General features: G+C 34.6%; 1 protein-coding gene across 1 annotated transcript in view; it reads right to left on the reverse strand.

The window, feature by feature from the left end:
* Positions 1-23780, reverse strand: part of PLCB1 (phospholipase C beta 1) — a 618667-nt gene that overhangs the window by 322628 nt on the left and 272259 nt on the right. The gene's annotated exons all lie outside the window — the stretch shown is intronic.

A 23780-nucleotide genomic window follows, 5' to 3' on the forward strand; every position in this document is an offset into this window, starting at 1 on the left:
GAGCTGAGAATTCAGGCAGACTCAGGCAAAAATACTAGAAAAGAGAGAGCTGCAGAGAGAAAGAACTCTGAAGATCTGTACAAGGTCACTACTGAGTATTCATCTGAGGAATGATGTGATTGTGAATGTAAAGAAACTACCCAAGATTGGGATAAGCACAGCTCATGAGGACTAGAGGTAATGATGGCCAACTCACACAGAGCTGGAATAGTACTTGTTCCCATTAGCTAAACTGGAAATGGTGATTCAATGAGTAGTGGGTAGAGTAAATAAAAAAAGGTTTTGTCTCAGTAATGGGAAATAATTAGCAGTAAGCTCAGCAATGCTGTGGTCCAAAAAAATGTTAGAAATAAGATCCAGAAGGACTAAACAGCTTCTGAGTAATTTAATTGTGTCCAGAATAAAGCCAAAAATACTGAAATAGAAAATATACAGCACACAATGAAGTAAAATTCACAATGTCTGGTACCAATTCAAGTAAGTAGTAGCATATAATACAGAGGGAAAAGTCAATCAATTGAAACTGGCTCAGAACTGATATAAATGTTAGGATTAGCGTATAAGAGCATTAAAATAGTTTTCACAACTATATTACATATTTACTGAGACAGAAAGGTTATAAAAAGACTTAATCAAACTTTTAGAAGTCAAAATTACAATATGTGAAATGAAAAATCTTCCTACAAATGACACTGCAAGCCCAGATGGCTTCACTGGTCGATTCTACCAAATACTCAAGGAAAAAGTAATGCCTATTACTTATAAACTCATACAGAAAATTTAAAGAAAGTTGAATGTTCAAACTCATTTTATGAGGCCAGCTATACCCCAACACCAAAATCAGAAAAATTCATGAGCAAAGAAAACCACATCAATATCCTTCATCAATATAGATACAAATTTGGAAACAAAATTTTAGCAAACTGAATCCAATTATATATGGATAATTGCATGACCAAGTGAGGATTTAACTGGGAATGTAAGGGTAGTTTTATCTTTTGAAAATTAATTAATGTAATTCCTCATGCCAAACAAAAAAGAAAAACCATACATTCCTGACAAAAACTCTCAGCAAAGTAGGAACTTTCTCAAGTATATAAAGGGCATCTATGAAAAGCCTACATCTAATATCATATTTAGTAATAAACTAAATGCTTTGCCTTTAACATAAGAACAAGACAAATGTATTCAGTCTTACCACTACTATTCAATACTGCCCTAGAAGTTCTAACCAGTGCAACAAGGCAAAGCAACTAGATGAGAAAGGAAAATGGCATGATATCTTTGTAGAAAATCCAGTGGAATCTATAAAAAACTATTATAACAAATAAATGAGTTTAACAAAATTATCAGGTTCATTATCAATATAAAAATCAATTTTATTTCTATGTACTGGGAACAAATAACTAGAAATTAAAAAAAAACAATAGCATAAAAACAGAATATTTAGGAGTTAATCTGAAAAAAAAAAGATGTGAAAGACTTGTATACTGAAAACTACAAAACATTGCTGAAAACTTAAGGAACTAAATAAATGAAGAAATATATTATGTTCATGGGTCAGATAACTCAGTATTTTTTAAACTGTAAATATTCTCCAAATTCGTCTATATATTTAACAGTCCCAAACAAAATCCCAAATACTTTGCAGAAATTGACAAAATGAATCTAAAACTTCAAACGCTGACTGAATGACCCAGAAGACTGCCTGGCCAAACCACTCAGTCTCTTAAAAATTTGGTAAGAAATGGAATAAATCACTTATCTCATGTTTCATTGTTCAAAGCAAGACATATGTCCCTGACTTACAAGTATGGGGCAGGGAGGATAATCCTTTAGAAGAGAGGGGCTCCATAAGGAAAAATAGATTGGAAGGGGCAGCAAATATTTTGACAATAACAAATTATCCAATCTACCATCTCACTAGAGTCCTCTCTTGCCTGGTTCAAGAAATTATATATAGCATTCTACTTAGATTCTTTCTTTCTTGCCTTCAGGGATTACTGAACATGATGAATATGATCAGCTAAAACCTCTTTCAAAACAGCACTTCCAAAAAGTGAGAGTTTTTAGAACTATCCTGGTACTATTGGCTGCATCACGTCTGTACTCTGGCTGACCTTAGGGCATTAGGACCCTGCCAAGCCCCGTGCTGTTTCCATGGCTTATACCCACTTGATTTCTGGTGGCAGTTACGATTTTCATCACCTGCTTGGCCCAAACCAGAACTTGCTACAACATAAACACTTTGAAAACTCTACTAAATCAAAGATACCTTTCAAACTCTCAGAATTTAGTGGAAGAAGGAGAAAGAAAGAAAAGGTGTGTAGCCAAGTTATATTTTTTACAAAATGAGCAGTTACATAAAGATATGAAGATGTTTTCATTTCTTATGACTGTTTATCTCTCCAGGTCATTAAGCTGAAATATTTTAGTTATATAATTCTCACCTTTAATGAGAAAAACAATATTCAGCTCCCAGGAAAGCTTTTTCTGAAGCTCCCTTTGTACTTTGTTCATTCCACAGCTAAAGTTGTATCTTGTGTTCTACCACACTACAGACAAGACTTGTGTACATACATTTACTTAGAGGCTACAGGTCTAAGCTCACCCTTAGCCCCATTGTTCCCTCTCCACAATAGACTGTGGTATCCTCTCTTGGGACCAGGATCCATGCCTCACTGCACTGGGTTCCCAGCTCTGAGCAGAGCTGCACATACTTTTAAGGTATTCAATCAATATATGAGGCTAAATTATTTAATGTTATAAACAGTGCTTATTGGTATCACATAAAATGAGGTATTTTGTTTAGGAAAATTTTTCCTAATCTCCATTTGATTTCTTAACATGCCACCGTTGAGATTAAACAGGACTATGCTTTGCCATGTTATATTTTTCATAATATAAGCTATCAATTAAATGTTGATCTCTGTGACAACACTGTCCAGGACAGGGTCATTAAATCTGGGAAATTTACATCAAATTCTCTATTTGGAGTTTTACTATGTTAATAGCCAAAATATAGTTACCAAATGCAGTTCAATAAATTTTGATACTGTGTTATCATGAGAAGACAGAAATATTCTAAAAAATTCCCATTTGTCTTTTACAGAGCAATTAAGTTTACAAAGATTTGGGTGAGTCTACAAATGCTAATCCATTCCTAAAGTGAATTAAAGCTTCCTTAGAGAAGTTTCAAATAGTCGAAAAAATAAAGTAACTTATTCTAGCATTTTCAGGTCATTTCAAGCATGAACCTTTGAGTTGAGAGGCAGCCCTGGTTGTATTCAGATATCTGATGCTTCCATATTATTTATTTTTCTTGGTTGGGTTCCCTAGCATCACAGACAGAGATGGAGATTCTCGACCCTATGATTTATTGAGGAGGACTGTCAGGAGAAACCTGTAAGGGAGTGAGTGAAGCAGGATAGGGTAGAGGAAGAGGCTAGGCAAAGATATGGAATCTTAATTAAGATCAGCTTAATCCTTGGTGAGGTCTGGAACAGAAGTCCCTCCTATAAGCAAGAAAGTTGTACATTTACACCCTCATGTAAGTCAGTTATTGCCTGCGGTGCCACTCCTGGGTAAGATGTAACATAACCTACCAGTCATCTCAAGGGTGAATCATTAGCAGCCAACATACATAGCAGCTGAGGACTGAGTGCACAGCCTAGTGAAAGGGATATGGGTGCGGCACCAATGCACCTACTCCTTAACACCCCGCCCTCTGCTCATTACAGTTTAAAACAGTAAGGAATTGTAAACTGTTTACAATAGTAAGGAACTATCCACCATCTAACTCTCTAATAAACATCTACATTGAAATATAATGTAACTACTAAAAATAAGGCTTTAAATTGTTTGGTTATAGAAAATATCAAGCATATGAAAGTATATAGAAAAAATGCATAAAGATCTCATAAATACTTATTACTCAATTTGAACAAATATTAACTAAGTGTTAGTTAGTGTCATTTACTAGTGTCACTCCCCCTCCCTAATTATTTTGAAGTAAATCTCAAACATATCGACTTTATTAAAAGATTTTTAAAAAATTTATGATAAAAGGTTAAAATTTTCATGTTATAATAAGTGAAAACTCAAATTATAAAAGTCTACATAAAATATTTTCCCAATTACTTTTAACGTATATAGATATCTGCAGAGGAAAAATATTGGTGAGATTATTTGAGAATCGTGTTTAAATTTGTCTTTTTCAAATTTTCTATAATGAATATATATTTCATATTGAACCCTCAAAAGTTCTTATAAAAATAAATATGTATATAAATTATACAGTAATAAAGCTGATAAAAATAAATGGTTATCTTTAAAATAAAATACCTTCTTCAGGCCAACCTCTGAAGTGAGTTCTGTTATGAATAATTTCATTGAAGCACCTCTGCTATCCAAACAGAACTTGGAGTTCTAAACAGAACTTGGAGTTCTAAAAAGAACTATAGAAATTTGCAATAATTCAATCTGTTTGCAGAGCTTAAGAACAGATTAGACCTAGAAGTTCCACATGTCTCCTCATCCCCTGCCCACATGATTCAAACCAATTAAGAAAGACGTGGTGCTTTTCCTGATGTATCCCAGTCATGCCAGGGGAAGTAGAGGACAGCCGATCCCATGTTACAAAACAATTTTTGCAAAACCTTCTAAACCCGGGTGGTCACCACAGATGATTATTGCAAGGCAAGTGCTAATCTCCCAGTTGGGGCCCAGCACAAGACTATCTGGAGTCATGTCTACGTCCTCTGGGAACACTGATACAGGTGTAGCTGGGAAACCTCCACTCTGTATTTCCAGAAATCTAATCACATATGGCCAAACCAGTACCCAAAGCAGGAGAAAAGGCACATGACCTATTTTGCAAACTCTAAGATTTATTCACGAACATCTCTAACATGTCTTGCAAAAGTATTTTTACGTAAATATGAAAAAAAATGAACAAAGAAAGAATAACCTGAGAATGGCATGGGCTCCATCTTCTGATTCTATCATATTACTAGATAAGACTTTGAACTTTCTCTCTCTGATATGCACACACACATACACTCACATACACCAAGCATGCACACACTTGCATACAGTCATGAAAAAGGAAGAAATACTAAGAATAATTTGTGAAGATAAAGCAGTTGAAACAGTCACATTTCTTTCAAGATGTCACTTGCATCTGGTCTTGATCATGTCAGAAGTACAAAAATGCTTAGAAGGCACTTTGATAGAGAATGTTAATGAACAGAGTATCTCTCTTCTATACTTGCAAGAGTGTCAGCAACTCTTAAGAAGATTGTGGAATAAAGCAATTGAGAAAAAAATGAAAAATGCATAATACATGGTGATATTTTACCTTTCTGAGTCTCAAAAATTTTTTTTTCCAACTTGAAAGTCCAGAATGGGAATGTAACTGTGGTATTTGACAAATTTATACACATGAATACCTCTGAATGACAAATTTATACACATGAATACCTCACATATATCTGAGATACTCAATAGATTGGAGTTTGCCTTTTCTTTGGTTTTGTCTGCCCATTTGAATAGGTTAAAATTCTTTTTGATTAGTGGACCAAGACAGCTTAATTAACTTAGCATGTTTCATCATGTGGTAGATAAATAATACAGTTAAAATCCCAATGCACAGATTTTTGTCACCACTACGCATTGAGTTTCATTCATTTATCCATTAGATATTGAGCCCTTATTAAATGCCAAGCATTGGTTTAGGTTCTGGAGGTATCACAGGAAACAAAATAAAGATCCTGCTTTTATAGAGGGTACGTTACAGTGTTTTGTTCAAAATAGGTTAGAATATATTTAATTTCATAATAAGATTTCTTTCTTCCTACAAAACCATTTAGAAACTCTAAATAATGGTTATATATACACAATTAAGTTGCTTTTCTTTTATTCATTCCTATGAAGAAGTTCCACTTTTATCATTCATCAAAAGAAGGGTCCTTCTAAACATGCTGCTTTGATAAACTTCAGGGCTAAAAAGCCTGTAATTCCTTTAGTATTTCAGATAGGTCTTTGATAGGACTGTAATAAACAGAATCTGATTGCCTTTCAAGCACTCATGGCACTGGGTTTTATAAGCCAATTAGATGTGATCCCAATCTGTTACCACCTGCTTGGAAGAGAATTGTACAGCTATCAAGACTATATTAGTTTATGCTGTTAAAGTGAATAATAAATTAGTTTACTTGCTTACTACAAAGTAACTGATGGAGCGGTAGGTGATATAAAAGGTTTGGGTAATACGAAGAAGCCAGTTAGAGAAAATAGATTTGTTATAGAAATTTGCAATAATTCAAGCTTGAACAGTCAAGGTCTTACAGTATTTGGCACCTGTTCCACAGTGAGTCGGTTTATACTGACACTCCTTAAATCAAGTTATATGTTCTCATTTAAAAAGCCAGCTGCATTTCAAAATAGTACAATGTCATTTATTTCCAAATGTCCACTTATAACAGCCACTTTTAAGAAATAAATACTAGTACACGGAAACTTCTTATAAAATTACACAGCTAATTGCATTTCCAGTGGAAAGAATGACCGTTTGGGTTTTACCCATATAAACAGCCCACTTCGGTGCTTCCTATCTAGTTTTTAATCTCAAAACGACACAGTGAGCCCCTGCCAGTTACAAAACCATTATTATTCAACATAAAATAAAGCAACCATACACCATACAAGTCACCTAAAGTTAAAGACAGGAGAGGTATAAAAGTGTTAAGTTAGGCACTTAATTGGGAATTCAAGAGTGCTCTAAATTAAGTTGTTAATGAAAGAACTGAAATATCAACAACAAAAATCAAAACAAAAATCTCCCCATTATAGATGACTGATTTGATAAAAGATTAAAGTGTGAGAAAAGTGGACTAATTTTCAATGAGTTAAAATGCAATACCATGAGGGAAAATCACCTCTAGTAGAACCCTTTGCTGAGTTAAAAGTATCCTGCAAGTTTACAACAATAGGTGATAAATTCAAGCCTGTGAAAACTCTGAGAAGTTTAAGGTGTGGTTAGGGAATGGGGTAGGATATAAAGCAAGTGCCAGAGACAATGGCATTCTTACTGGCCTAGAAATGTTTTAGGTACTTCGTTTTTAGTACAAAATGCTCCAGAAATTTTTATGCTTACACTGAAACTAATTTTTCTAACTCCACCCAGTTTATTTTTCCACTTGACACTTACAATATAAACATTGAGCATGTTGACATTTGCATTCAATTCAGTAAAGTTTAATTTCTATATTTTCTTTCCTCATGACAATATAACATTATTGGGACTATAACAACAAAAAAAACCTCCTAAAATAGCTGCTTTAACAAAATTTCCGTTTCTTAACACAATATTAAAACATTATTTGATGTCATTTAAAATTTTTTTCCATCATAAATTCAAATAGAAATAAATTTGTAACAAATTAACATAGGACTAATTATCTAGCCAATCCTATATTATATACATTTACAAAAAAACTTTTAAACAAACTTTTCTAAGACTAATTTTAAAAGTATTTCCAAATGATTGCACATATTCTAAGGTTTATGACATAGAAGCAATATTTTGTATTGTTATAAAACTTTTCAATTCTTGCTCTTGATGTGTTTAGCCAGAAAAAAAGTATTGCTAAAGTCGTGAAGTCAAACCAAGATTTCCCAAGGCTGAATTTATTTACTATCCCCGTGTGGGTTAGAGACAGTCACAAATTCCTTAATACACTTTCCTGAAGAAGAGGGGTTTATCTCCTCCTCTAGATTCTGGGCAGGCTTTGTGAGAGCTTTGACCAATAGCATACAGCAGAAGTCATGAGCCCAAGGCCTAGCGGATTGACAGCTTCCTCTTCCACTATCCCAGAATACCCTGATTCATAGGAGGTCCCGACTGCCCCAAGATTGCCATGTGGGAGACTCCAGGAGAGGTCTGAGACAACAGAGAAACAGAGAAATGCCTGTTGACCACCCCCACGCCTTCCCAGTCCCTGGCACAGTAAGGAACAGACATTGTAGAACTAAGTCAAGCTTTCACCGTGCTGAAGTCCATGGCCATGATGAACAGTAATAAAAAGGTTGTTTTAAGTCTTTAAGTGTCAGAGTAGTTATGTATACCAGACAGGCGAATCCTTCCATCTTGGTTTCACTTCTTCCCTCAGATATCTCATATGCACTCCTTGTATCTCACTGTATCCTTCCAAGATCTAAGGAGGATTTAAATAACACCTTTGTAGGTTCTAAATTTAGGAATAGAATCCAGACATCTACATTTTTAATACTTTCTATATGTGCACACTAACTCTGAAGAATTGCTGGTATTAAATTAAACAAGGAGACCATTAGACTGAGGTGGCTGTAATGCCTTAGGTACTTACCATAAACATACTGAAAAACTAAGGCCTGTAATGCCTCAAGGTGAAGAAATCAAAACCTAAGGACAACGAATCACAAATAGTCAACCAGGCTTTCCCAAATAAATTAATCACTTTACGTAACAGACAAATAAGTTCCTTGCTTTGCTGTCTCATCTTTACAAAAGTGTTTCTTCTAGCTCCTGTCAGTGGAGTACTCCTAATCACCTCCAGATTGGTGCTACTTTCTTCTAACAGATTTTAGCTCAAGTAAACTCTTAAAACTTAATATGACTCAGTCTGTCTTTTAACATTGGTATAGCAGAATGAGGCTCTGCCACTAACCAGCTGTGCTCGTTCAGGCCCGGGTTCACTAGAGGAGGCCCACAGGCTCTGACCTTCTGTGCCCCACTCTGGCTAACACGGTTTCTCAGAACTTGTCTTGAAAGTGTCTGGAACAATAAATTTTGTTTATGCCCGTAATGGACTACCATGTGACTAATGAATCAGGAAACACAAGAGCAAAAGGATTTAAAAAAAAAAATTAAATACTTTATTGAGATGCTTTTGTTGTTGTTGTTGTTTTCCAATTCTAATAAAAAACCCAATAAGGAGAAAAGAGATTTATGGAGGATTGAATGAAGGATATGCAATTATCTACTCCTTTAATCTAGGTTCTGTTTAGATGAATCCTAATAGTAAGATCCAGATGTGGACCATTTAAGTTTGTCTCCTATATAAAGTTTTATTTGACAATTGTACATTTTACTTTTTTCTTTTAACAAAAAAAATACTTTAACAGCTGGAAGGCTTGTGTTTCCAAGTTTGCTATAAGAGTATATGGAGTCTTGCTCATTGCATCAGTATCTACTGAATAGGGTTATGTAATACAAGTCTGATTTTAGAAGCTTTCTTCCCCGTGAATCACTGGTGAGCATCCTCCTCTTTAATCCCTCTTACTTCATTCTTACCTCCAGAAAGCTTAGGGCTACATGACAGAATAATACGAACATTTATTCACTTAAAACTATTTATAGAGAGTCTTCTTTTACTGGGTACCATTATTAAAACTGGGGGATGCAACAGTGAGCAAGCTCAACAAGACCCTTTGCTTTCCTGGAGTTAGTATTTGAATTGGGGAAGAGGGATACAAAACATTAACACCTAAGTGAACAAGAAACTACTTATTTTGATAAATGCTTAGTAGAATATAAAACAAAGGGAGGTGGCAAAGGTGACTGGAAAGCTAATTTAGACAAGGTGGTCAGTGAGAGCATCCCTGAGAAAGTGACGTCCCAAAAGAGACACAAATGACAAGAAAAGAAAAAGCTATCAAAATATTTGGGAAAGTGGTCCAAGACTGGGGAAGAACATGAGCAAAGGCCGTTAAGATATAAGCCAGCTTGGCTGTTAGGTCTGTGCATTTGCGTCTTGTTTTCCTTGCTCTTGGTTTCTTAATTTATTTCCATTGTTTTGGTTCCAAGTCTTATTTTACCATTATTTTATTATATATGTTTTGTTTCAATTGTCTTTGATCCTTTATGGAATAAAGCAAGACGGTCAAAAGAATAAAAAGGTTTTAATAAGATACTATAATTTGTAGTGCTATAGAATTCTGCAACATTGTTTACTTAGGTCATTTTAAATTACATATGTGGCTAGCATTATATTTCTATCGAACAGTATTGTTCTAACCTGAACTCAAATCAGTGCCCCAAAGTGGCCTATATTTTTATGGTATTAACACAATACGTTTAACTAGAATAACCCCAAAGAAGAACTATTTGTTCAAGTACTTATGATTTGAGTCAGAGAAGGGCTAATCAGGTGAGTCACTTGGCTGATATTAAGGAGGATGTTCTTGAACAATAAATCACTCTAAAAAAAATGTGTTCCATACTTTGACTTTTGAGGACTAACTTTATATCACTAATAATAAAACAATGTGAAGGTGGTATGTTAGCATGTGGCACGTGATTAAAGAAACAATGAAAATATATGTGCATGTATAATACATATGTGACTGACACATAAGGGAGTACAAAAGATGAAACAGTGGGAAAATCTGGAACAAGGATAATCGAGAACTTGTATGCGGAAGATGGAGGCTCCCTTAGTTTGGAAGCCCTGCTCTAATGCTAGGTACTTGACACCCATTAGCCATAATACTAACTGAGGTAGAACTATTATTTTCACAGTATGGTTGAAGAGCCTAAGGCTCAAGGCTAGCTAAATACCAAGGGTCACACATTTTAGAAGAGTTAGATCAGTAAATTCAACAGAGTTTATAGAGGGTCTTCTGTGAATAAGAATATTATTTGTTAGAAGGACAAACTAGAAGACTCAGGTTTGGTCTCAAGGAGCTTACAATAGAATGGGGAGAGAATAAATATGTTTTTATTTATTGAATTTAGTGTTAACTAGATAGAAAAAAAAGGGTGATGTAGAGAATTGTGCTCTCAAATAATACTGGCCTGGTTAATCAACTAAGGCTGTATTCAGCTTGTTTCATTTCTTACTGTTTCCATAGACGAACAGAGCGATGTTAAAGGTTTCAGATAAATCGGGAGACGGTATCTCCCACATTTTTTCCCACCACCGTTTTCCCACCCCCCAAAAATTCCCTCAATTCAGCAGAGGACTTTCATTAAATGTGGTAAAAAAGAAAGCAGGACTGCTGCCCAGTTTACATCTGCCAAATATTTCTTTCCATTAATAACAGCCTCACACTCTGTGATTTTGATTATGTTTTGAGCATAAGGTTTCAAAACTCACTTTATTATATACAGCCCCACTTGGCAAGCAGTCCGCATTTATATATTTTTTTCAGTATATAAAATTGAGTCCTTTGTAATTAAATTGCTTTTTATTTTTCTAAGCGAAAATGAAAACTGCAAGCATTTTCAAAAAAGGAACACATTTTCCTATAACTGAGATTGTATGGGGTTGACTGGACAGTTAAATAATTTTGAAAATATTGCTCTTATTACTTCGATAAGGGGGATATAATAGGATGTTGTACAAATATATTTTTTAAGAAACGTCCTTTTTATTCACTGCTATAGGTTAATTGGTATGCTACCTTGTGAAGATGGACGGAAGACACAAATTTCATCCTGGCCTTACAGAATCACAATTTTAAAATAATTTTCTTGAAGGACAAAATAAAGCAAGCTGTAGAAAAGCACAGATTTTATTTAAACTATGAATAAATGACATATTAAAATAATTCTTAAAGCTATGGATGTTCACGAAGATTCATATTGCTATTGTGCTTTTTTATTCTGAAAGTTATCCTATTTATTTTTTATTTTTTATAAGAAAGAGATATTTAAGTAGACACCACCTCTAACTTGATAAAAAACAAAGAAATCATTATTCACAAAGCGTTGACTTTCAGTTCCTTCCCTTATCTGTAAATTTCAGTTCAAAGAGCCAATTCATATTATTTATTTGTTTAGTGCCTACTACATGATGTTCAATGTGATATTTTCAAAGTGAAGGATAGAGAAGGCATACAAAATCTAGTAGAGAAAAGACAACTAGTGTATAAAAACAGTTCCTTCCAAAATGGTAATTAAAGACTATTATATATGCTAGTCTATGATTAGTTTAGAGAAAATTAAAACTAAAATTAAACTAAAATGAACTAAATAAAATGTACCTCAAAGGAAAAACAAATATGAAATGTTTATTAAGCATTCAGTTTGGTAAAACTAAATACAACCGCAACTAGTAGCAACTGGGCTTTCTCATGCAGTACCTTGTAAGTACAGGACAAATAACACATGATAACTATCTACAGAGAAAAGATAAAATAGATATTGAGTGTTATATTCTTCGAGGAAAAAAACACTTTCAAAATAAAACGTGTATCAGAAGTCATCCAAAAATTCACCATAATTAGTATTTTCATATTAGTGCCATTTAACTTGTTAGCAATTATATCAAGACACCTCAAGATACTTTGAAAGCAAGATCTGTGGACATTTTGTCTGCCGAGTGATAACATAGTACAAAAACTTATTACTGAAGGTTAATACACTACAATATAATTTTTAAAGTAACAAATGCATAAAATTTGTCTAGCTGCAATACTAAACTTTCCGATCCAGCTTCCCAAACAGAGATGCAGTGTTCTTACTTTTATTAAAGCCAACTTCAACACCCAGTCTTTATCTTGGTTCTCAAACTGTGCACTACTCCAGTCTTCAGCAGGTTCCCTCAATATGGGCACTGCCGGGCTCCCTGGAGTTATCTGGTCAGAATTTGGAGGATTTAATAGGAAACTCACCCTTCCATGGCAGTGCTCAGTAGATATGGAACTCTCCCTCCCCTCTTTGTGACACAGGCCACATCTAAAATCTGTAATCAGTCCATGCCAAACTACCTAAAACTTGCAGTCATATCCCAGAGCACCTATTCAAGGACAAATACCCCTTTCTCACAGATCTCCTTTGGAACGACTACTCCCCACTCCCTCCAGCAGTTTCAGGACCGATCTTTTGTCTTCCCAGTGCTTCAAGTTTGTTTCCTATCGTTTTTTTCATTCCTTGACCTGCCAACTGCCAAACAAATTTGTGCTAGTGTTTTCTTGTTCATTTTGTATTGATGGATATGGGCTTAATCACATCCCTGATTTTATCCTCTGCCCAGCCTGGGTCAGGGACCTTGGCTTGGCACCCCCATTCAGGCCTCAAACCAAGCTTATAAATTCTGAAGGTAGCACTTGACCCTATTAGCCTGGAAAGCCATGTCCTAATGCTGCACCTTTGTATCACTGAACAACTTTGAACTACTACTTGGAGACCCCAGAGATGAGGAAGGCTGCTGGCCTAGTCAATTCCAACTCTATTTCTTCACTATTATCCAACTACTCAGAAAACCTCTAGAAACTCATGTCTTAGATATTTCACTACCACCATCATATGCTAGGGCTCAGCTTAGAGGATGCTTGTCCCCAGAAATTTCAGAAACAAGACATGAAAGCACGGAATGTGCCTTGTGGCTACAGACTGGTGTCTGCAGGACCTGTACCATTTTTGAGCCTATTATTGTTTACTCCAGCCACGTTCAACCATAACAAAAACAGGGAGCAAAAAAATTGTGAACACATAACACTATATAGATTCTAGGGATATAAAAGTGAATCATATATAGCTATGTTTAAAGAAGTAAGATTTGTATGTTCTATAACATTTTCTATTAGTAGAAGCAGAGACAGAGCATACAATCATATTCTTCTTACAACTTTCCAGTGTCAGTTAGTAGCCATAGATTTTATAATATCAAAGCTTATATAGCAGGGAAATTACATCATGTAAGCTAGTGTTTTACAAGTTCTGTGAGTTTTAGAAATATTGTATCTTCTGAACTACAGTTTAACACTATCTTATTGTTGAGAACACACTGTATTTATCTATAATCTAAATAAAAATGTTGCATACAAATGTAAAATTTGATGGCCTATATCTATTCTATAATGATGTAATTTGTTTTCAATTGCCATTCTAACGTAGATAAAGTAAACTAAAAAAACAAGCAGAGTTGGTAATAAAAAGTAAAAAGTAAAGATATTAAATATGTGAATTTTTTGTACATATCGTTCTGTGCTATTTTGAATACAGGTACTTCTTAAAAACACATTAAAATTATTACCCCCAAATAGAAAATACTTATCTAGATTGAAGTTATAAATACTGTTTCTCACATTGAAAAGTTATGACAACAAAAATTCCAAATGGCATTTATCTAAAGAATTAGTCATAACTGCCAGACTGCAAAATTGGTTCTATAAACCACACAGTGAAATTTTTACAAGTATAATAGAATGAAGTTCATGAAACATCAGTACATAACATCCAAGCAATTTTGAGCACTTTTAATTTATGGATAGAACTTGTTCCAATTAACACTTTGTAGCTTTTAGATCATTACTATCAGGAAAGCTTTTTTTCAGAATTAATATTTCATAAAAGCTTTATGCTTTACATTTTGAAGTTAGCAAAAATTACCAGGAAACACCCTTGAGGAAAAAATAATTAAAATTATAATTATTTAAAATGTTTATTTTCAGAATGAACTACCTTCCATAATAAGAATTAGAAAAACTGCCACAATTTCCCTAATATACGTAAAATTTTATGCCCCCAAATTAAAAACATAAACTATAAAATAGCAATGTATGTTTAAGAGCAAGCTTTCATATTATTTGTTCCCTGCTGTCTTTGTGTCATTTAATGTTTTTGCCTTTGTTCAAGCTTTTGTCTCTAATGGAACTTTCACATCTTATATCTACTCAAGTTCCATTGGCTCTGTGATGCCTCACCTCAAACTGACATTTCCCTCTTTTTAAATTATTATTATTATTAATAATAATATTTTGCTTAGACTATGTATGCCCCACTGTTAAGGCTTTACTTTGTTTTTTCACTACTTCATAACTTAATAATTCAGTATTTTGGAATTGTGAGTTAAACACGTGTATCTTCAACAAGTTTCAAGCAACTAATGCTTTACTTTTGTCACCGTCATCTTTAGCAAGAGGGTAGGCACAAAGTAGTTCCTCAATAAATGCTTGATCGTTTGTTCCTTTGCTTGAGTTTTAACTCAGTGCTAAAGTAGTAAGAATATTAGCACAGCTGTCTCGATGGCAAAGAAATTCCAGACTTAAGTTTTCAATTCAGTTGCTTTCCAATAAACTTTTACTTAATAGATTTCAAGCTAGAATCAAGTAATGAGACTTTCTGGGAAAAAATTGAAGAAAATCCATGATAAAGAAGGGCTAAAAATCGATGGAACTGCTAATATAAAGCACTAATTACATGGAATTGGATACATATTCTGTTTCTTCGCCCTGTTATTTTATACCATTCCATACACTTCAGGGTCAGTCAATGTACCAGGCTTTGGATGGGCCCATCATATCTGTCTCCTTTTGATTCTAATATCAGACAGAGGCCTAAACTACTAGATAGGAAAGGAGGTGCTTAATACCTTACAATTACATGGCTGTGACAACTATCCAGGTTTGTCTCACACTTAGCAGTGTTTCTTGGAATTGAACACACATTGGAATTGCTTGGGGATAGTTTTAAAATGTAGATTCCAATTCAGTAGATCTGAATGGGGCTGAAGAGTCTATATGTCTAATAAGGTTGCAGGTACTGCTGATACTGCTGGTTTAGAGGTTACTCATTACTTACTACCTATGCCCGAATATACTGATTTAGTTGATCTGCGGTGGTCCCTGAACATCTATGCTCTCGAATCTTTGATCACCAGCCTATGTAATGAGGCAAATGCCTTCTTTCTACCATTTCATGCTATCTGTCAATATATAACTCTCTTACCACCTTGAATAACACACACACACACACACACACACGCACACACACGCACACACACAATGCCAACTTAATTCAAAGTAAGATTAAACATTCTAAGTAAGGCCTTTCTACTCAAAGTGGTCCAAGGATCTGCTTTATTAGCCTCACCTATGAGCTTCTAAAAATTGCAGAATTTCAGTACACCCCCATCCCTAACCCACTGAATTGAAATTTATATTTTTAATAAGATTCTAAGGTGATTTGTGTGCTCATTAAAATTCCAGAGGTGTGCTCTAAGGAAGAAATTCTCTTGCATGTTTTCGAAAGATTCATATTGAAACATTTGATAAAAGGGATTGTTTTAATATAGCAGACAGAGCACTTAAGAAAATTAATGTTAGCATCCAGCAAGAAGGAATAATATGAAGGAATGTATGACTGGATTCTTTTTGTTTTGTTTAAGCAAGGTAAAACTGAGGTTACATCAAATAGCAAAATGTTCATTCCTCAAAGTGATCAACGGTTCTGCTGTGTGAGGGCATGTGTCTTCAGATGAGCTGTGCTGGATCAGGCTGATGGTATTTGAACAATGAATAAATGATTGGTTTGTAGTTTCTTTAGGAATGAGGTACAGAATCTATTGTAATGCTTTTATTTCTTCACTTTTATTCCTTCTACTATCATTCTATACTTTCTTCAAATCTTTTAAGCTGCCCAGCAAAAGTAATCAATCATAAGGATGGGGCCCAATATACAGCTTCAGGTTGGCGTCAGAAACAACTGAAATAGCCTAAATTCAAAGTGTGGCCATTGACCAGCATCATTTTGTATCACCTGGGAGCCTGTTAGAAATGCAGTATCTTAGGCCCCACCCCAGACCTATGAATCAGAATCTTCAGTTTAACAAGATCATCAAGAGCTTCACATGCATCTTAAAATTGGAGAAGCAGTGGCATATGACATTGTATTAGATATTGTCCCTATAGAGGTTTGGAGAAGCAGCCATGTGCATGAATGTTAAGTCACATAATTATTAATATAAGGTGCCATAGGTTGGATGAAGACTTGCTCGTAAAAAAAGATCACATATTCTTCTCCAGTTATAGCAGTATTAATTAATTCTGTTATCAGATTTTAGCTTGCACTGAATTATCCTATTGTTTTTATATACTACATACCAATATTGCTTCTGAATCCAATATTAATTATATCTTTTGAGATGCAATATACTCATCCAAATAGTCCATGTAGATAGAAATACTTCACATATGACAATTCTCTCAAAAAAAAAAATGAAAAATTGTGCAAGTATCTGAACTTTACTTTTGTTTTTTCAAATGAGACATGGAGTAGAAAAAAATCACATTTGAGTTTCAGCTTTGTTACCATCTGTGTGGCTCTGAGTATACGTTAAACTCTTCCATGCCTCAGTTTTCTTGTTTGTAAATTTGGAATAGTCATGACACACTTTGTGGTTTTGTGCATCTCTTTTGTTCTTCATTGTATCTTCAGTAGCACAGAGTAAGCCCCAACAACAACAAAAAATTTTTTTAACAAAATGTTTTTTGAACAAATAACAAAACCTTTCTGGCATATCATAGGTACTGAGTAATATTAGTTTCTCTATCTTAATAATTTAACATTTCCAAATAGGATCTTTTGATTCCAAATATACTATCCCATTTAAAAGTCATATACTCAGTGATATACCCTTGCTAAATATTGTAAAGAATATATATGGATGCGTGTGTGTATCACACACACACATGCACGCATACAATTTTCATTTTTAACAGCTATATATTATTACTAGATATCTGGAGGGGTTTTTTTTGTTTGTTTTAGCCAGTGTTTGTATTTGGTAAATTTTAGGTGAAGGTAATATTGTAACTAAGGGATACAGGGAGAGAATGGTGGTCTGGCCCTGTGGAAAAGAGTATTTTATCACCGAAATTGTTTAAGCATTATGGTAATAAAAAGTAGACCAACTTGGGTCACACTTATAATCATCGTAAAATTCTTAAAGGACGGCACACATTTGCATTGCCCAAACCTAGGATCTCCCAACCTTCACGCAAGGCTCAGAAATGGCAAATCGCAGTCCCCAATCCAAATGCAGAGCCCAGAGACTACAAAGTGTCATCTGTCCTGGTGCCCAAGCATAAAAGAGAAGTCTCAGGTAGGGCGACTTTATGGTTCTACAAACAACTCCTCACGATGGTCCACAGTAGTGCCCTGAAGGTTTGCTCACAGCCGAAACTCCCTGACTATATTCCCTACAACTCATTCACTTTTTGCTGATCTTTACACTTGTCAGGCATGCTCCTAACCCAGGGCCTTTGCCCCTGCTGTTCTCTTCACCTGTAATCTTCTTCCCCCAAACTGCCACGTGATTTTCTTCCTCACTTCATTCAGGTCTCTGTTCAAATATCACATTCTCAGACCATGACATGTCACGACCCCAGCGCTCTCTAGCACTTCACCCAGCTTGATCTTTCTTCGTGGCATTTAGTTCTACCTGGCATTAAATTATATTTGCTTATTATCTATAAGAAGAATAATTTTATTTTATTCATGGCTATATCTCCAACACCTAGTTCACTGACAGGCACATAGCAGGTGATCAATATTTGCTAAATAAATAAAAAGCAACTCCAAGCCCTGTACCTCTTTACCACTTGGCAGTGGGAATGAGTTGAAGGCCATAATGATATTCCTGCCTAGGCTACAGTACATAATGAAGTGAGAGACCAATGGCAATCGAAACCATAAAAGACAATTCCTTATTTCAACAAGTTCTCTTAGAGGGATCAGTGGTGTTCTGAGCACATAATCACTTCCTGTTTTGAAAAGTAACTTGCCACATTTCCATTTGAGAAGAAAGTCACTAAGTCGTACAAATGATATTCAAGTTCTGTACCAGGTTTATGTTCTTCTGCTGGCACCAAGAACCAGGCTGCTGAGTGCCCAGCCTCCCCAAGAATCTGCTTTGGGAATAATGACATCATGCCTTAACTCATCTGAATCACATTTTCACCCACTGAGCAGTTCAGACAAAACCAATTACATGATGTCAATTTCTGTTTTGAAAAGGAGACAGGGTGCTCGGATGAATATTTACTTCTCATTAGTGTACTAGAAGTATGGCAAGCAGCTCCATCTTCATGCTAATGATACCTGTTGAAATGATAACTAACAAGGCCAAGCTGTCAAAATTTATTTTCTTGCTATGTGTGATGCTTAGCTACTCAGTCTGACATCACAGGGAAATTCAGGAGATATAAATATGAGCTAGTTATTTGTTTTACAGATCCTTGGCTCAATAAAACCTGCCTTCCAGGAATGTCAAAAACATTTTTGAATTAATTTTAAGAGAACTTATTAAGGAAATTACTTAAAATGCTGACATATTAATTATTAGGCTGGGATTTAAATGTATAATTAATGTGCATGTGTAATTTTGTTTCCTTTGGAGATAACTAACTCCATTTCATTACTCAGATTAATTCCACCATCATAAGCATAATAAAAGCAAATATCCAGATGTATGTGGCAGAGATAGTTGCATGTTCAGACAATCCATTTCCTCTTTTAGGACTATGGTTGGATTACATGTTGCAGTGGTAAGGTGTAGGCATATGACTGGCTTGTAGCAAGTGGAGTAAGAGGTAAAGTGTATGTTCACAAAAACCTTATTTTGGTGATTCTCCATGACCTTTGCTCTTTCTCCTTCTGGCTTGATGCAGCCTAGCAGGGTAAATAGGAAGTCTCCATTTGAAGATGATGGGCCTGCAACGTTGAAAGATCCTGGGTTTGTGAGTCATGGCTTGAAGGGGAGGAATCTATCATAAAGAGCACTTGTCAACAATGAAACGAGCTTCTATACAGTGTTAATCTACTGAGAATTGGGGTTTATCTTTTTTGGCATCCAGCACCAGAGATGACCATGCCCTTCCATTCCTCTCTTATTTCATGTTATTATAATTGAGCATTTTGACCCATCATTCTTCAGTTCTCCAAAATACATGAGTGATCACTATTAGATATCAATAATGAAGAGAATTTTTCTATTTCAGAGACAGTCATTCTATACAGTGATGGTATACCTGGGGTCAGACTAAGTTTAACCATGTCAGTTTAGCTGGTTGAGATGGCTTTAACTATTACATTAGGGGTTAGCGTATACATCATAATCTGTCTTCTACTAAACAATAAAACTCAGTAACCACTAAACCCTATCACTGGTACCATGGGTAAAATAAAAATAATGATAATAATAATAATAATGGTGGTAGTAGTAGTAGTAGTAGTAGTAGTAGTAGTAGTAGTAGTAGTAGTAGTAGTAGTAGTAGTAGTAGTAGTAGTAGTAGTAGTAATAGTAGTAGTAGTTAAAATGAAACAGGTAAAATGAAATAAAATAGCAATCATGAAAAAAAAGACTATTCTTTTGAGTTATATGTACTGGTTTAATTTGGTCCAAAATAAATTCCACGAAGGTTTGCAAACAGTAATATCTTTACAATCAGGTTATCTATTTTTAATTTGCTTTGAAATAAAAGTTCAACTACTTTGACAAAAAAAAAAAAAAGAGCTGAATTTCTTAACCTATTGCTAGTATCTTGAGGAGAAAAATTTTTTAATGATCATTTTTGCTTTTATTATGAACATGAAATTGTTTTAAAATATTTTATATTTCCAACTTGAAGCAATGAGATTTTGCAAAGGCTACTTTTTATGGTTCTGGAGAGGGCAGTGAGAGAGCCAGGAACAACTGAACTCTAAATTCCTATTTCTAGAAATAGCTCCATTGCTTATAAATTTATGAGAAAACATCAGATTCACCAAAATATTGCAGAAATGAGAAGGTTCCCAGAATTAAATTGCTGCATTGAGGAAGTTATTGTTCTAATAGAGATAGAGAAACTTACCCAACTAGAACACAGCCCATAAATGGAGGGCTGTTCAAAGCTTGCATCTTGAAGAGTAGCATTTATTAAATTTAGAGCTCTTTGAAATATATAACAAAGCAAGCCTACAAAATCTAATTCACCTAGCAGGGAGTCCATTGTGAACTCCAGAGAAAAATAAAGATGCCAGCTATCTGTCTCAAACTATCGGTCTCAAATCTTTAGAGGTTTTTAATTTTTTCTGCTTAATTAATGTTAATTTTCATTTAGTAAAATGTCAGTCTCCTTCCAATATTAATTCTGACTTGGTAAGAGGCGATTTATCAATTGCTGATCCTCTATCCAGCCTTCATTCCTGTCCTACTGTCACAATCAGAGCTTTCTATGGCGATACTCTTCTGTTTAAGGAAATTAATGTTTTAAAGCAATGCTTCTCAAAAGAAGATAATTGAGGAAAGACAAAGGGTTCCATATTCAAGCCAGGCCCCCTCCCGAACACTTATAATGTTCATAGACACATTAAAAGATCAAGGAAGCCTTTTAGTTAGGACACTGGCATTCTACTTATTGAGTCTGGGGTTCTCTAGACAGGAGGCAGCAGAATCTCTTTTGGTATAACACCTATAATTGTTAATGGAACAATTTAAGAAATGCTGATATTAAATATGGCATAGAAGGTATGAATTAATTGCTATATTAAAACCAGTATGTAAGTTGCATATGACATCTTTATAACTAGTGATAGAGTGTAGGACACGCTACCGCAAAATATTACACCTTGGTACACTGAATATTTTAAACTGAGGGAGTCTGAGAAAAATGCAGAAATAGGAAGGTCACTCTGACCTTCCCCTTGCCTTTCTCTCCTGAAACAGGTCATAAAACCCTCATGTGAAATATGTGTTCCGTATACCTGAGAAAAAGGAGCATCCCTTTTCCCCGAAGACAAAGAAATGCCCAAAAGATTCCAAATGAACAGGCTGTGTAAAATTTTCCCGTTTATTACACTTACCTTGCATTCCTTGATCTATCATATTTCTCCATGACTGTTTAGCATAAAAATACTCAGGTTTAATTATTTCTTCGGGTCTTCATTTTCTTATGAAGGCTCTTGGGTCATATAAAACTTATGTGAAATAAATCTGTATGTTTTTCTCCTGTTAATCTGTCAATGTCAGTTGAATTTTCTGATCTAGCCTGGGACACTTAGAGGGTCGAGAAAAAGTTTTTCCACCCCTACACTAGTAAATCAAATATTCACCTGTTCATAACTGGTGAAACTTAGTTATCATGTTTGCATTCTTTCTCTCCTCTCTCCTTTTTTTATTGTAGTCATTTCAGTAATTACTCACTTTTAACCAATAGCAAATTGGTTAATTTTGTTAATAAAACAAAAAAGAGCAAAACAAACAAACCTGCAAAACATGTGACTCGATTTTTACAACTTAATAATAAAAAGACAAAAAAAAAACAATTAAAAAATGGACAAAGAATCTTGATAAACATTTCTTCAAAGGAAATATACAAACGGTTGCTAAACGTATGTAAAAGATGTTCAACATCACTAGGATTAGTTAAAGGCAAATCAAATCCAGAATGATACCACTTTACACCCACTAGAAAAGCCATAAACAAAGTCAAATAGAGACCAGTGTTTGTGAGGATGTAGAGAAATTGGAATCATCACATACTGCTGGTAGGAATTTAAAATGGCTCAAGTCTTTAGGAAAACAGTCTGGAGCTTCCTTAAAGTTTAAACATAGTGTTACCATATGACCCAGGAATTCCATTCCTGGGTATATATCCAAGAGAAACGGAATGGGAGAAAGGCAATTAAGAAATGACAGCTGTAAAAATGCTTGAGATCTTAATAATTCAGTCCTCAAATTTAGGGAGTTAAAAAATCCTGAATTGGATACTTAAAAGAAACCCAGACCTGGAGACATTCTAGTGAAATTGCAAAAGACCAAAGACAACATTAAAATACTAAAAGCAGACAGAGGAAAAGATGACTTCAAAAGAATAACAAATGGCCTGACAGCTGACTTGTCAACAGCAACAGTGGGCACCAGGCTGTGGGATACTTTTGTCAATGTGCCAAGAAGGAATAAGTACCAATTTGGAACTAAAACCCAGTGAATCTAACTTTCACTATAAAATAAAAGAAAGCCATTTTTATTCAAACAAAAAATTGGGAAATGTTTAAAAATAGATCCTCACCAGAGGAATTCCTATAGAATACACTCTAGGCAGAAGGAAAGTAACCCCAAATGTACAGTCAAAAATGCAAGGGGAGGTCAATCAAGAAGTTAGCAAGTGAGTGAATTTAAATAAGCACTGATGATATTAAAGATATTTACTTTGTGTATTTAAAAAAGACAAAATAAAATACTGGACAACAATAACTGAAGCCTAATGCTTAACATATTTTTATCATTCCATAGAAGTATACCATTTCAATTAAATAAAAATTAAGTGTACATGTTAACATTTCTGGGGTAACTAATAGAATAGAAAAGAAAGAGTACAGTATATAATTTCAAACAAGTTCATCAGGGAAAAGAGAAAAAAATTAAACCTAGCAAAACTCAGATAAATACAGAGCAGTGAAAAATGAATAACTGTAGCTAACTGCTTCAACATAAATTTCGAATAGTGTTAGTCAAATTTCATAAGAATACATACAGTATGAATCCATTTATATTCAGTAGGATTACTTTTTAAAGGATTCTAAAACATGTAAAGTTGAAAAATATATTTTTAGAACTCTTTAGTATGTAGTACAAGCATAAAGAGAAAGATGAGGAAAATAAGTACAAAATTCAGAACAGTAGTTACTTTGGTGGGGAGGAAAAGGAGAGGGTCAGAGAGGGATGCACAGAGGTTTTCTAAGGTAGAGCAAGTGGTGACAGTTACACACATGCTTATTTATTGCTATTCTTTGTACCTTTTATGCATATTTTAAATACAACACACAATTAAACGTATGCACAGTACACAACAAATATGCTTCTCCCTCTGTGCCAGGTCAGATAGCTCCTGGAGGTAAGCATTCATTTGTAGAGACCCTACTTTAAAAAGACAAATGAGCATGATCTAGGGGAAAAAAAGCACATCAGGATAGTGAGGTGCTCAAAAATCAGAGTATATAAGAAATCAGTGAACAAACTGGAGTTTTTCTC

This window comes from Pteropus alecto, unplaced genomic scaffold, assembly GCF_000325575.1.
Source record: "Pteropus alecto unplaced genomic scaffold, ASM32557v1 scaffold45, whole genome shotgun sequence".
In the NCBI taxonomy this organism is placed as follows: domain Eukaryota; kingdom Metazoa; phylum Chordata; class Mammalia; order Chiroptera; family Pteropodidae; genus Pteropus; species Pteropus alecto.